The sequence below is a fragment of the Pseudorca crassidens genome, chromosome 1 (assembly GCF_039906515.1).
Source record: "Pseudorca crassidens isolate mPseCra1 chromosome 1, mPseCra1.hap1, whole genome shotgun sequence".
Classification (NCBI taxonomy): domain Eukaryota; kingdom Metazoa; phylum Chordata; class Mammalia; order Artiodactyla; family Delphinidae; genus Pseudorca; species Pseudorca crassidens.
Window position 1 is genome coordinate 12,695,155 of NC_090296.1, and position 15,508 is coordinate 12,710,662.

The following is a 15,508-nucleotide window of genomic DNA, read 5'->3' on the forward strand; positions in this document are numbered from 1 at the left end:
ATTCCTATGACATGAAGAGCCTCACCATTTAATTCATCTTCTTACTCGGTTTTTTTCGAGTTTACTTAAACGACTTTCTCCGTGAATTGTAATTCCTCCTGCTGTGTCTTCCAGATAGCTGTATCAGTTGGCACCACCTAGGGCAGCAGTTCTCAAACTTGACCATGCTTTAGAATCCCCTGGAGGGCTTCTTAAAACTCAGATTGCTAAGCCCCACCCCAGGGTTTCAGCTTCAGTAAATCCGGGGTGGGGCCTGAGAATTTGTATTTCTAACAAGTTCCCAGGTGAAGCTGATACTACTGGTCCAGGAGCCACATTTTGAGAACCACTGGGCTAGGTTATGCTGTGGTAACCACAAAAAAACAGTAAAACAACAAAAGTTTGCTTCAGGGTAGCAGAATATTCGACTCCAAAACGTGCTACTTTGGCATAAGGATTATTTTGAGCTGAAGGCAAATAAGAAGAAGCAAATACAAGAAAAACGTCCCCTATTTGCCTAAATGCAGGAAATAAATCTGTAGAGATTATTCCCCTCTGCTCTGTGCCAGGAAGGACAGAAGTTAATCACTGGTGACAACTCTAGATCCTTATCAGGGACAGCACCAGAGGAATCTATCTACACACTTTGCTAAAACTCGCCCTTATCCGCCATTGATCTCCCTTTATATTTGCCTTCTCACGATTTGCCACCTGTGGAAGCGCAAAGTCTTTTTCCTTCGTCTTCTCACCTTCTCTAAAGATGTACTTTTACTTTGTTAAAATGCTATATAAGCCCAAATTCTTACCGCCCCTTTGAATTATTCATTACTGGGTAATCCCATGTGTATGCACAAGGCACAGGTGAATAAACTTCTGTTTGGTTTTCTCTTGTTAATCTGTCCTTTGTTGGTCTAATTTACAAGGCCCCAGCCAATGAACCTAAGATAGATGGAGGGAAAATAGTTTTCCTCCCCTCCATTTCTTGTCTATCAAGAGGTGTGTCTTGAGGGAAGTTACGTTCTTAGGAACAGCCACAGTCTCAGATATTGCTGCTCGCCATGCAAGAGGGAGGAGAGCCCACTGGAGGGTCTTGAGCTGGCAGCTGAGGACTCTGGGCTCTGCGCACCGCTGTTCACCACTCATTGGCCAAAGCCAGGCACGTGGCCCCAGCAACATGGGCAGGTCTGGAAGTGCGCTTCTTCCACTGCAGGCTGAACTCTGCACTCTGCAGTGGGCAACCCCCATGACAACCACACCAGGGCAAACCTCATCCCACTTCCTTGCTTTCTGGGACCTTTCTTGGCCATCCCTTCCCCCTCCCTGGTAGAGTTGGTCCAGCTTGTTCCAAAGCCCCTGACGTGCATCTCCGTTATAGCAATTACATCACGTGGTCTTGTGAAATGGGAGAGAGTATCTGTCTCCTCCTGGCCAGTGAAGACCTCAAGGACCTGCTGTCTTTTCTGCAGCTCTGAAACACAGTGCGCAGCACATTAGGTGCTTAATAAATGACGTATATATAGAATGAATGAATAAACACATTTTGGTTACAATGTGAAGAAGGTAAAAAATACTTGTCCCTGTTAGGAGGTGCCCCCTCTCACCATCACTTCAGCACCACCCCAAGGTCCCATTCATCTTCACTGTCAAGGTTACCAGTGACCTGTGGAGACATCTCAGCAGAACTGGACACTCTTGAACATACCCTTCTTTTTTTTTCTTTAATATTAAGAAAGACAAACTTTGTAATGATTAATAGATTCATTTAAACAACAGTACGTATAGTCATCATTGCCAGACTTAATATGAGATGTTAAATGTTTGATCCAATTTTCCTTCCTGGATAAGTTTTTCTTTCCTATCTCTGTCGGTTTTGAAAACATAATACCAGAAGAGGAGGGGCCCAATTCCAAACAGAGCTCCTAAAAGTGAGGTCTTGGGAGTGGGTCTGAAATTGGGATAGATATTTGCTGGTCTTGCATAGGTCCAACGAATCAATGCAGGATCTTCGATGACCCCATGATGGCTGGGGTCGTTGTACTGAAGCAGGTACTCCCATTTAAGCCGGGATCTTATGGCCAAACGCTCAGCTTGTGCCTTCCGAGTTTCCAGAGATATGTCGTATTCAGCTGGGTTGAGGGTAGTGGGCAGGGTCGCCAGGTGCGACGGCTTGTACTTGGGGAACGACATCTTGGCGACCCGGCGCACAACTGCGCCTAAACACACCCTTCTTAAAACAGTCACATCCTTAACTTTTTTAACAGTGTGTGCGTATGGTTTTTCTCTTCCTTCTCCAACCGGCTCTTCCCTTGGCCCTCTGTGCCTCTATTCTAGGCCCTCTTTTCTTCTCTCTTTACACCCCTCTTCCCAGGAGAGCTCATCAATTCTCTGGCTGGAGTTATTTGCTCTCCGCTGCTGACTCGTAAGTGTGTATCTGGAAATGGAGTCTTTTCAGGAATTCTGACCCCCACGTCAGGAAGCTGAGGCTGGTCCTTGTCTTCCTGCCTCTCCCCCACTTCCTTCCAGTCTATCGTCACTCAGGCCTCAGGTCTGTCCCCTTATTGCCATCCTCATTATCACCTCTGGCTCCATGCCTCACCTGCACCCTTCGGCAGCCTTCTTAACTAGTGTCTCTAACCCCAGTCTTTCCATCACATTCCTTCCTCCAACCAGCAGCTAGGGTAAAAGGGAAAATCCGGTCATGTCCCTTCCTCCCATAAAAGCTTCAGAGACTCCCTGCTGCTCTCAAGCTAGACTTCCAGCTCCCGAGCTTGACATATAAGATCCTGCGTGATCTAATCAGTACTTTCAACATTGGCTGCACATTCAAGTCGCCTGGGGAGCTTTTAAACCACCTGGGGGCAGGAACTGGGCATTGGTATTTTATCCAAGCTGCAGCCAAGTGTGTTCTCTCTACCCTGCTCCCGACCCTCCCAGCTCCTCCAGCCCAGTCTTTCATTATTCCCTTCCTTTCACTCCAGGCTCCAGCCACTCAGAATCTCTTTCAGGCTCTTTCTTGCTCTTCAGAGGTGACCCTTGCTTCATTTTCCTTGAACAGTCTTCCCACCTCCAAAGCCCCCTTTGCCTGGTGGTATGGACTGAATGTTTGTGTCCCTACAGAATTCACATGTTGAAACCTACTGTCAAATGTGATGGTGTTAGGAGGTGGGGCCTTTGGGAGGTGATTAGGTCATGAGGGTGGGGCCCTCATGGATGGGATTAGCACCCTTATAAAAGGGACCCCCCAGAGAGCTCCATCTCCCCTTGTGAGGACACAGAAAGAAGACAGCCATCTATGAACCAGGAAGTGGATCCCATCAGACGCTGAATCTGGTGGCACCATGATCTTGGACTTTCCAGCCTTCAGAACTCTGAGAAATACATTTCCGTTGTTTATAAGCCACCCAGTCTGGGTATTTGTGTTATAGCAGCCTGAACTAAGACACCTGGCTAACTCTTTCTGTTGCTTCCAATATTAAAGGAGATATCATTTCCTCTGGGAAGCCTTCCAGGACCACAGAAGTCTGAGTTAAGAGCCCCCTCTTCTATATTTTCATGGTGGCTTGTACTTCTATCAAATAATTCATCATGCTGTATTGTAATTGCCTATTTCCTTGTGTATAGTTTCCAGCAGACTCTAAGCTCTGTGGGGACAGGAACCATGTCTCCCCTGCCCACATCTCCCCTCACTGGACTTAGCAGGTCCTCAGCAAATACTTATGGAAGGAAGGGACAAGCATACCTGTTCCACATTCAGCAAATAGGACTTGATCTGTTATGTTTCTCCCACTGGCATCTGCCGTATGCAGTGTGTTCACCATCTTGTGTCTTTTGGTCCCCATAGTAGCCCTGGGGAACAGGCAGAGCCAGAATTAGCATCCGCATTTTATGGACGCTTCAGGAAGCTGACGCTCCTGACAGTTACGTGGCCCACTTGAGTTTGCAAAAGGAGTTAGAGGTACAGCTAGGATTTGAACCTGGTCTTCTGCCCCTTAGCCATACCCTTCACCAGCCACACCACGCTACAGCTACTCGTTCTGACAGGTGTGCTAACTAGCTCTTTGGGTAGAGATAGAAGGCTATATATGATATCCCTGTTTCCTTCCTGGTCATCTCCTGGTTACTGACTGATGGTGGGAACTCTCGGCCAAGGCCAACTAGCAGAGGAAAGGTGCTCAAACAGGCTGAGCCTGGGGGTTCCCTGACATCAAGTTATGCAGCTGCTCTATGTTTTGTAAATCTGATTCTCAGATTTCTTGGATTTAAACAAGGGAATGACCAATCCCTTTGCTCACCATGTATTGAACACCTAACTGTAGAGCACTTTACCCTTATATAACTTACCACACCATAAGCCTATGAAGAATGTTATCCGTTAAAGACTAACCTACTGTGGAAAAGAAATCCAGCACTAGAATGTCATAGAGAACAAGCAGTTTCTTTTATGCAAGAGTCCCCACAGAGCCATCCAGGTTTGTAAGGCAGCTCTACTACTCATCACTCAGAGACCCAGGCTCCTGCCACGTGGTGGCTCTGCCATCATCTAGGGCATTCTCATCATCTTCACGGTCAAAGCTGATTCACCTGGGCTTCCCTGGTGGCGCAGTGGTTGGGAGTCCGCCTGCCGATGCAGGGGACGCGGGTTCGTGCCCCGGTCCGGGAGGATCCCGCGTGCCACGGAGCGGCTGGGCCCGTGAGCCATGGCTGCTGAGCGTGCGCATCCGGAGCCTGTGCTCCGCAACGGAAGAGGCCACAGCAGTGAGAGGCCTGTGTATCGCAAAAAAGAAAAAAAAAAAGCTGATTCACCAGCACGCCTGGGTTTCAGCCCACAGGACAGAGGAGGAGAGCACAAGGCAGGAACACCCAATGTCAGAAGTCCCAGCCCCAGCCTGTGTCACTGCTCACAGTCCATTGGTGGAAACTTAGTCACATGACCACGCCTACCCAAGAAAGGTTGAAAATGCCTACCTGAGCATACTGTGCCCTGGAGAATCCTGTTACCGTGGAAGCAGAGGAGGAGGGATTTGGATGGGCAACTATCAGCCTCCACCACAGATGTGAAACTGTGACTTAAGGAGACTAAGTGGCTTGGCCAAGATCCCCAGGGTAATAAGTCACAGTCCAAGCCTCCACTCCAAGGTGCAGACCCCCGAGGGCACCCACTGCCCCTCTGATCGCTTGGAGCTTGTCAGTCTGAGAGTAGAAGTAAGGCAGCTAGGGCTTACCACAAGGGATAGTAGGAAGGGCTCTTTGGCGAGGGACATGGCTCATAGGTGTGTCCACTTTAGACCCTTGCTAACGTTCTGCTGTTGGATTGGCCTCTCCACGCTTACTATGAAACATGACATTGCACAAAAGCCCGATTTTCCTTTATAATTGGGGTACTGAGCAGCCAAAGGCTACGGCAGCTTGGGCTTTGTTTTTCCGTGAAAGGGCTCTACGTTGTTTTCACATTTCTTGGTTTCTTTCTAATGGCTCAGGTAGTGAGGTGGATGGACCTAGAGTCTGTCATACAGAGTGAAGTAAGTCAGAAAGAGAACATCAAATACCGTATGCTAACCCATATATATGGAATCTAAAAAAAAAAAGAAAAAAGGTCATTTAGAACCTAGGGGCAAGACGGGAATAAAGATGCAGACCTACTAGAGAATGGACTTGAGGATATGGGGAGGGGGAAGGGTGAGCTGTGACAAAGTGAGAGTGGCATGGACATATATACACTACCAAACGTAAAATAGATCGCTGGTGGGAAGCAGCCGCATGGCACAGGGAGATCAGCTCGGTGCTTTGTGACCACCTAGAGGGGTGGGATAAGGAGGGTGGGAGGGAGGGAGACGCAAGAGGGAAGAGATGTGAGAACATATGTATATGTATAGCTTATTCACTTTGTTATAAAGCAGAAACTAACACACCATTGTAAAGCAATTATACTCCAATAAAGATGTTAAAAAAAAAAAAAAAAAAAAAGCCCTGGCCTCTCTGCATCTCTGGAGGGGCCTGAGTACATGCGTAGAAATGACCGTCATGCCAGGAGAAAAATGACAAGGGCGGGGAGGGAGAGACAGAGAAAGCATTGGAGGAGATTGTCATCAAAGGGAGCGGGATTCCGCCACAAGGGGAATTAGTAAATGCCTCTGGGACTGTCGGGACACACGTGTCTCCAGCTCAGGGGCACTGTCGGCAAGTCACTCCCCACCAGTAGACAATTTAACACAGCGAGCGTCCTTCTAGGCCCGGCTTTGTTGGAGAGGGCGTTACATTTTGAGTTTTAATGAGGAAGTTTCACTTTGCCCACTTCAGAGGCTTCTGTACAAACGCTCCTGCTAATTCCCACTCAAGGGAGAGCCATGGGGAAGACGGGGGAGGACCAAGGTCTAAGAACTGAAATGGAATACTTTGAACACGGGCTACTGCCCGGGGAACCTGAGTAGCTCCCCATGGCATCTGGGCAGAAATTCGGCCCCATTGTCCAGAAAGTGTGGGCAGTCAGCTGTCTGTGGGGAGCTGGCCAGAGCCCAGGCCAGGGCTTGCTGGACATACAAACTCTTGTCCCCAGCCAGAGAACTGGGTGTCCTTTGGCTCAGTTACCCAGATAACATCAGAAACTTGGAGACAGGAAATTGAACAACCACAAGCAGTTTCGACCCCTCGGGAAGGATGTCTGAGTCTCCATAAATGTCCACAGGAGCCCAGCGCCTGGCTACAGTAACTCTAGCTGCCCCCAGACCTCACTGGCCTGGCACCGCTGAAGTTTATTTTTCACCCAAACGAAGTCCGAATTGGGCGTAGAGGCAGGCAGCTCTTCTCCAAGCGGTTAGTCAGAGTTCCTGGTCCCTTCCCTCTCGTGGCCACACCATCTTCAGCACTGGGCCTCCAGGGGAGCCAAACTCATCTGCGCTGAAATGGCAGAGCAGGAGAGACATGGAAAATCCATCCCCCAGGGAAGGTTTTTATGAGTCAGACCTGGACGTGCAGATTTCACTTCCACCCACATTCTGGGGTTAGAACTCTGCCAAGTGGCCAGGGCCGCAAGGGAGGCGGGAAGTACAGTCCAGCAGTGTGCCCAGGGAGCTGAGGAAATGGTGAGTGGTGGGTGATGAGTGCCATGCACAAAGAGTCGTCTCCCCAGGGCCCCAACAAGAACAGTCACAACAGTATATCACATTTACCTATCCTCGCTCGGGGCCAAGCGGTGCTCAAAGCACTTTATATCTAGCAACCCTTTTAATCCTCCCAACAATTCTGTAATCATCAGTTTACAGATGAAGGAGCCCAAGGCTCTGAGTGGTTAAGTAACTTGCTCAAAGTCACACAGCTGGTAAGTGACAAAGCGGGGATTCAAAGCCAGGCAGTCTGGGTTCAGGATCTCTGCTTTTCATCATCCTGCCTCAAGAATGCACCTTCCTGGGCTTCCCTGGTGGCGCAGTGGTTGAGAGTCCGCCTGCCGATGCAGGGGACGCGGGTTTGTGGCCCGGTCCGGGAGGATCCCACATGCCGCGGAGTGGCTGGGCCCGTGAGCCATGGCCGCTGAGCCTGCGTGTCCGGAGCCTGTGCTCTGCGGCAGGAGAGCCACAACAGTGAGAGGCCCGCGTACTGCAAAAAAAAAAAGAATGCACCTTCCTGTCCAAGCTCTCCTTTGACAGAGGGGGAAACTGAGACCCAGAAAAGACACAGAGAGACGGAAGCTCAGAGCTCACCTGCCTGCACGTGTAAGTCATCCTTTAACGCCTGCTAGGTGATGGATTGGTGGTTCTGCCTTTGTAGATAATTCAAAGTGTTTTTAAAATATCAAGCACGGCTTTCAGGCTGGACACCAACTTTCACATAGCCCACCATCCTTACGCTGAGGCAAAAAGCTGAATAGGAGGCTGGGATCAACCCAGACTCAGCCCATTTGAAAATAAATTAGCAAACTGAGACTCTTTTGGGGAATAAAAAAAAAGGGGGGGTCCCAGAGGAGATGTACCACTGGGTGGCATAATAAAGTGCCCCCCAAAGTAACACTAATACTTTAATGGCTGTTACACAATGTGAGTAAATGGCTGTTATACAATGGGTGGGTGTGACTCAGCTTTTCAATTAATTTAAAGGATTTCGGATGAATGTTGTCGGTTAGCTCTGAGGCCTGTCCTTTCTCTCTTCCCCCTTTTTAACCAGGTTCTGAAAGCAAATTCTTGCCTGCGGTGTGGAGATATTTCAGAAGATATCCAAGGAGAGAAAGAAAGAGCTTTTGTGAGAACACAAAGGTTACACAAGTAACCTTCTCCCCTTCGACTGCTAACCCTGTGCTCCGTGGGGTCATGTGTGTGAACAGTCATGAGGCCGTGCAAGCCAAGAATTCTAATCCCTCAGGCCGCTGGTAAGTAATAATGTGTAAACTCATGCTTAGTATTCTGTTGCAAAGGCCGGTGATCCAAGGGCGGCTGGTAGTCCGTCAGAATGGTGAGCTTGAGATCTCTGCTTTTGAATTAACACGTCAGAGTCTCCCTCTGTGGATCTGCTCTTTCGGTTTTGGTTCCAACAGAACCTTCTCTCAGCCACCCCACGGATGTCCCACCGCCTTCGGACACATTTGTGGGCAGGCTCTTCTCTGTAAAGAGGGAAGTTTCCTGCCACCACTTCTCACCTTTTCAGCAACCTCTCCGGTTTGCAAGGAGGGAGTCCGAGCTGGAGGCCCCCGTGTCTTTGAGGAAGAGAAAGTATCTGACCTTGAGGAGACACATACTTGCAGGACATTTGTGCCCTTGAGCAACAATTTAATAAATGGAGCCCCGGTGACCTGTAAGAGATGGAGCCTTTCTGAGACAGCGGTGATTTTCTCCCCGCCACAGAGCATTAGTATTCAGTAGCTGAGTTCCATAGCCAAGAACCACGTGATGATTTTTAGAGGCACTCATGGTGGGACCAGGGAAGAAACTGGGGAGGCCATGCCCTGCCGGGGATGGAGCCACTGCTGGTCCCTCTAGTTTTCCCCATCTTCTGTCCACTTTCCTGTCACTTCTGTTCCCTGTTCCCAACTGCCCTGATTCCAATCAAGATATCAAAGTCTTCTCCAATAAAGATGTTAAAAAAAAAAAAAAAAGATATCAAAGTCTTGTCCAAATTCCTACAAAATCAGATGATTTCTACCAAGAATTAGAGCGCAATGCATCACCACCGTTGGGGTACAGATGCCTTAGAAAATGTGATGAATGCTACAGGCTCTGAGCCCCCCACCCCAGGAAAGTGTACAAACTAGACACATCAGCTTTTGCGTACAGTTTCTGCAAGAGTGGAACCCTTCCCCCAAAGCCATCTTCTAAAGACTTCCAAGAACCTCTAGTTTAAGGTGGATCCTCACCCACCCCCAAGACCTCACCAAGGACTATTTATATTTTAGAAACAAACTGAAAAACCAAACAGCTTTAGACACTCAAAGAAGTGAAGATCAGTGACTTTGCTGGCCCTCTAAGGAGAGAAAGAGAATTCTAATACTGACACTGAAAGAGTTTAGAGGGTCTATATTTAAATAAATTTTGGAAATACCTTATGCTATAATCCCTTTTGGAAATCCACAAAGTGTATTAAAGGCTCTGAGAAGGTCCGCAGCAATGGAGCATTTTTATTTTGCTAAATTCTACATTTCCCAGACTGATTTGGCCCCGCTTTCCTTTCTGCTCCTATCACCAGTTAATAACCCCGTAGAACTGGCACTTTGAGGAATCCTGCTATAGCCCAATCCCTATACTTTACAGACGGGGAAACTGAGGCCCAGAAAAGGGGCATGCCTTTCCCAGGGTGACAGTGAAGCCAGGCTTTGGTTCCCTGGCTCGTAGCTCTTTCCATTTGGCAAACTGCCCCAGCACAGAGGTCTTCTCTGAGGACAGGAGGGGCAACACTGTTCTCAACCTTGTCTTTCCTCTCAAAGGAGGCAGGAGAACAGAAAGCAGAAACAATATCCAAGGTACTGAGGACAGAGGGCATTGTCAGTGCCCCAGGTTTAATGCTCAGACGCGCTCACCGGGTCATCACAGACCAGAGCCCCAACGGGCGTGTGGATTTCCTTCCAGGGTGATACCCTGAGGGCGTGGCGTGCTCATTTCGCGGGCTCCAGCTGAGACCAGCCCAGCACAGGTTATGGAATCGTGACCTGAAGCCTAGGCCTGGCTCTCAGGGACATTTACAGCATCACTGGGGAAACCCAATGTGCCATCCCTGGGAATAAAGACAACTGGCAAAACCCCATCCCCAGTGCACATGTTTGTAATCAGCAAAACCAAATCCACTCTGATGGTTGAGAGGAGCAGGTTCAGGGCCCCCGGGAAACCGCGCACCAACTATATTAGGGCTGAACCTCCCCTTCCGTTTGCTTGTTTAAAACCTGCAAATGATGGACTCCATCCTCCCACTGCTCCAAATCCTGGTTTGTGACTAAATGGGGGAAACCCCGCTCCCTGCTCACTTCCCAAAATCTTGACTCTTAGGAAGGGCAACCTACTCCCATAGGACACCGCTGATGACACTTTCCTGGCCCCGCTATCTGAGCCTCTCCTCAACTTCCTAAGGCCAGGAGTGTCCTTTGGTTCTTTGCTAAAGACACAGCAATCATGTGATCATTTGCTCAGAAATCGAAGGATGCTAAGGGTTGCTAAGACGTTGAATGGAAAAGGTCTGAGGTTTTTCTATTTAAAACAAAAAAACAACCATTCTCCTTATCACGCTTATAACTATGCGGAAAATGTGTGCATTACTATGTGTGGGTAGAAACTGGAAAGAAAAATATCTCCTTTGATGAAAGGAAGAAAGCAATGCCTTTAGTGGGGTCCTGAGCCATTCCCCGGATAGCGGGCTGAGTCCCTATTTTCTTTAGCGGGTGGAGTTCCTATAGCAAAGCCACCTGAGCCTGGAGCCTGCTGAGGCCCTCACAGCACCTCTGGGCTCACAGGATGCACTGGGGAAAAGGACACGTGGCTTTCCTCCGGACACCCCTGTCTGGATGGATCTGTGCCTTTCCCTCAGGAAGAGGTGGGATGCCAGCTTGGGCTGCCTCGGGGAACATCCCTGCAGCCAGCAAGCCCAGAGGAGGCAATTCTCAAGACAAGAGGCACAGACGATGTCACCACCATCTGCCGAGGAAGCCCTATGTCAGGCAGCTCTGGACAGCCAGCAGTACCCCTGTACCAGATCCCTGGAGAAAGGGAGCACCCTCACCGGGCACCTGCCTCTCTAAGGTCCCTCCACTACGCCCCATCCCTCCCCACTTCTGCCCGTCGGCTGTGCTGCCCCCCAGACTCCACACCCACCAGCACTGGGCTTCGTCTCCCATTTTTGGCCCCCCTGTTGCCCGTTGGGTTTGTCCTTTGATCTTGGTTTCCCCCATCCAGTCCTTGGAGCCCATCATGGACTTGCTTTGTCTTATGTTTCTGGCTAGGTCCACAATTAGTTTTTCTCTGCCCCCCTTGTTGATTGTTGTCTGGACTGACCAACCCTTGACTCCCCTTGAATGGGGATCTGGTGAGTTTCAGAGGTGAGACAAGAGCATGCATATGGAAGCACCAACCTCCGTCAGCGTCTGGCTCACAGAAAATGCTCAACTGAGTTACTTCCTTCCTGCTTTATCTTCCTATTTCTTGGATCTCCAGGCTTCTGAAACCTATGAGTGACCTACACTAATGCCATTCTCTTTGCAGTACTGGATCTAGTACTGGTCATGCTGGAATGGCAACTGAACATCATCTCACGTGCCATTTCCAATCAACTGGCAATGGCTTCCCAGAGCACTGTGCTAAAATTGAGAAGTACGTATATAGGCTCAGTGGGAAGGAAGTCCAGGACGGACCAACAATGTCTGCCATGAGCACCAGGGTGCTGGGGAACCGAATGCTGGGTGAACATGTGCAGTTCCTGGACACACCCTAGTTCTGGTCTCGTCTCCATCACAAAGTGTGTGACAATAAGAAAATCACTTCCCTTCTCCAAGCCTCAGTTTCCTCATCTCTAAGTGACAGAGGAGTCCCTGCCAGTTCAGTAACCCTGAGCCCCTCACATACTAAGAAAGAACAGAGTATTAGTGAGTGACCTTTGGGCCCCTTGTCCATCAAAGACCTGGCTCAGGAATCCTTTGCTGCGTGTCCCCCCCAGCACCCCCCAGCACGCCGCTTCTGAACAGCTTCCCAGGATTGGGGTCTCAACTTTATTCCTAATGGCAGGCCTGCTGGCTGTGGCTCCAAACCCCTAAATTGGGAAATGTTCAAATGAAGGTTGTTTACATTGTGTATTCAGAGTGCAAGTGGTGTTTGAGAAGTGTTGCCATGGGAACCGGGAAGTGAGGAGGCAGCTAACTATGAAGAGAAATAATCTAATATTAACACACACAAGCTACGCTCTTGGGCTGCTGTAAATGAGATAGCATGTTATGGGCAGGCGGCCCCTGTGCGTGTGCCTGGCCTTCGTCTCAGAAGAGAAACTGCCTCTCGAGTCTACTTTGTTAAAGAAACCATAGTGGGTTGTGAGGTTCCCGGACTTGGAGCCGAGGTCCCTCCCAGCTCTAAGGGTTGACGCCTCTAGGCCGATGGCTCTCAAACTTTGTCGACTGGTGACCTACTTGGATAGAAGGTGCCCCATGGACCCCTTGCCCCCACCCGTCCCGAGTTTTAATGGAAAAAGGAACTGCACGGTAACATGCGATGCTACCATCCAAGCAAATTCAAGGGAGCCGAGGTGCACGTTCACAGCTGCCTTTGCAACAGGGGTGTGGAGAGTTTGCATGTGAATATAACATTAGCATGGAGTTATTGGAAACTTATAAACTCCTCCAACAGCTGATGCAAATAGGCACCACTGCATACCGCAGTGTTAACCAGACAGCTCGCCACCAACACCACGGACGCTGGTAAAGCTGAAAAGCACAAGGCGACACCAGTGGGACTCTGGCAGCGTGTATTCTTCCCAGGGTTGCAGGATTCCCAGCCATCTCTGATGCCAAGAGCTGGATGACAGCCAGACTTCTTAGCAGAATGCCGAATTAAGAGTCCTCAGTCAGCTCTAGCAATAGGCTCGTTTTACTTTATAAACAACAAATATTAGAAACCCTCACTACTCGTTCGTTAACTTTGGCCTTAGGCGGCAATGACAGCCTTTGGGGTGGAGTGCCCTTTGCGTGGGGAAGGGTTTACAGGTTTGTATCAGGAGGGCCCCATATCCTACCCTGAGGCCCTCCCGTGGCTGCAAGTCACTGAATCGGGAGGTGGCAAAGTCACGGAGGTCGGTGTGCCTGCGGCTCTGCGGCTCCATCCCCAGCTCTCCCATCACTCCGTGTAGCCCGGGGCTAGAGAACTGAGTCCCCCGTCCCAGTCTGTGGGCAGCTGCACCAGAGTTTTGAAAAAAAATACCTTCCTGGGCCACAGCTCTGGAGATTCTGATCTACAAGGTCAGGGTTGGAGATCAGGGATCTACATGTTCCAAAATGGGCCCAGAGGGTGTGACAAGCAGCCAGATGAGGAAGCCCTGGGCTCTGTGAACCTCAGGTCACCTTGGGACCCCACCTGGGACCTTGGCCTGGTTGGGAGAGCCCCAGCACCTTGGTTTCTCCGTCTGCATTCTGAGCATGGCATGCCTGCCTCCCGGGGGAGGTGAGAGTTACAGGACAAAACACTACAACGCCCTCAGCTCACCTTGGTTCCTGGAGGGTCCCTGGCAATATTCGTTTGGAAGCAGCATGGCCCATGGAGAACCCAAGGGGCCGATTCACAGGGGGCATTTTTTTGTCATGGGTTATAACCTACATATACTTTACATATGTTCTTTTATATGTATCCATTTTTCATAGCTTTTAAAAAAGGCCTATTGGGGGAAAAAAAGAGAATATAATTTGGAGTCAAAAAGACCAATGTTCCATCCCAGTTCTGCCATTAACTGTGCCCACTAGCTGTGTTATATCCCCTCTCCAAGCAGCAGTTCATGGACTTTAAAATGGAAATAATAATCCTTACTTCACAGGCTTTTGTGAGGGTTGGAAAACAAATTTACCTTAAAATCCTTTTGAGACGAATCCAGATATGAGTATATGAATAAAACAAATGACTAGCTCAAAATGGGAGGAAAAGCGCAGAGAACAGCTGGCACAGTGCCGGGGGCGGCGGGGGCATTCGATGGGCTGCCCCTGGCTGCTCCCGACAGGGCCCCCCAGTGAGCCAGCCTGGGGGACTTGCAGCCAGACGAGCAGCAGACACCCCAGGAGGGCAGAATCAGAGCTGACAGCTGGGGTTCTGCTGGGGGGACAGAGGAAATGCAGCTGCCCCTTCCAGGTCAGGGGTGGCCAGCGCCCCAAGTCCAAGGTGACACTCCCCAAGATCCCATCAGATGAGCAGAGCACAGCCTCAAAGAATTGAAAGGAGCGAAATCTTGAGTCATTGGTACGTCCTGCTTCATGCACTCAGAGATGCAAACTGTATCACCGGCCAGCAGGGGCCAAAGCACAGCTCATCCTTCTCCACGCCAGGTGACCAAATGCCCAGGCTTTTCTCCTGGGTCCTCTGCCCTGTATGGTTCAGGAATCCTTCAGAGGTACCTCTTTGTACCCAGGTCTGATGTCCAGTCCTGGATGTCTTCACTGTGTCTATAAACTCAGGCAGTCCCTTGAGACAGAAGTTAAGGTGTCATTTGCAGACCCCCCATGGGCAGCAGCAGTATCTCCTGTTAGAAATCACTTGTTAGAAATGCAATTATTAGACCCCCCCCCCAGAAACCCTGGGGGTGGGCCCAGCAACCTGTGTTTTAACAAGCCCACCTGGTGATTCCAATGAGATCAAGTTTGAGAACCACTGCCGCAGGTTTTATCCTCTTGGGCACGGTTGAAGTTGGGTCCCTGCCACATCCTGTATTCCAGCTGGTGGGGTTGGAGGGAGGGAGAGAGAAGGTCATGGAGGAGCCCCACCCAGTTTTCTAAGGCCTAGACCAGCAATTGGCTCACAATCCACTGGTGGGAATGTCACATGGCCATACCTACCTACAAGGAGGGCTGGGAAATATCTCTAGTTATGCAGCCACGTGTTCACCTATAACTCTATTAATCTCTAACTAATGGCAGGAGAGGACAGACTTTGTGGACCACTAGTCGTTTCTGCTGTACGTGTCCTCGGTCATCCTGGCAATCACAAGATGGGGGATTGAAGCAGCTTAGTCAGGAATTGCAGTTCTTGAATTTGGGGCCTTGCAGGGGAGGGCAGAGAAGGTGGGTATATGGCTGACCCCAGGGCCTCTTTTCTTAGCCTCTCTGACTGCCCTTTCTAGCAGCTCCAGCACCCACAAGGTCCCCACCATCCTGTCCCCAAGTGTAACCTCTCCACTGCAGCATTCCATGCTTTCCTGATTTCCTCCTATCAAATCTCACCTTTCCCATGTCTCACTGTTCCAGGATCTTCTCGGCAAATTTTACCCTTCCTGTGTCCCATTATTCTATGATTCTTTTATCAAATCTTACCTTCCCTACATCTCACTATTCTAGGTGAAGGGCAGATTTTATGCAGGCTCTGGTAGCGTTAAAACAAGCACA

At 49.7% G+C, this 15,508-nt stretch overlaps 1 pseudogene; it reads right to left on the bottom strand.

Moving 5' to 3' along the window:
- Positions 1-1,714: 1,714 nt before the first annotated feature.
- LOC137223914 (NADH dehydrogenase [ubiquinone] 1 beta subcomplex subunit 4 pseudogene) lies at positions 1,715-2,188 on the bottom strand (annotated as a pseudogene).
- Between the last annotated feature and the right edge of the window lie 13,320 nt (positions 2,189-15,508).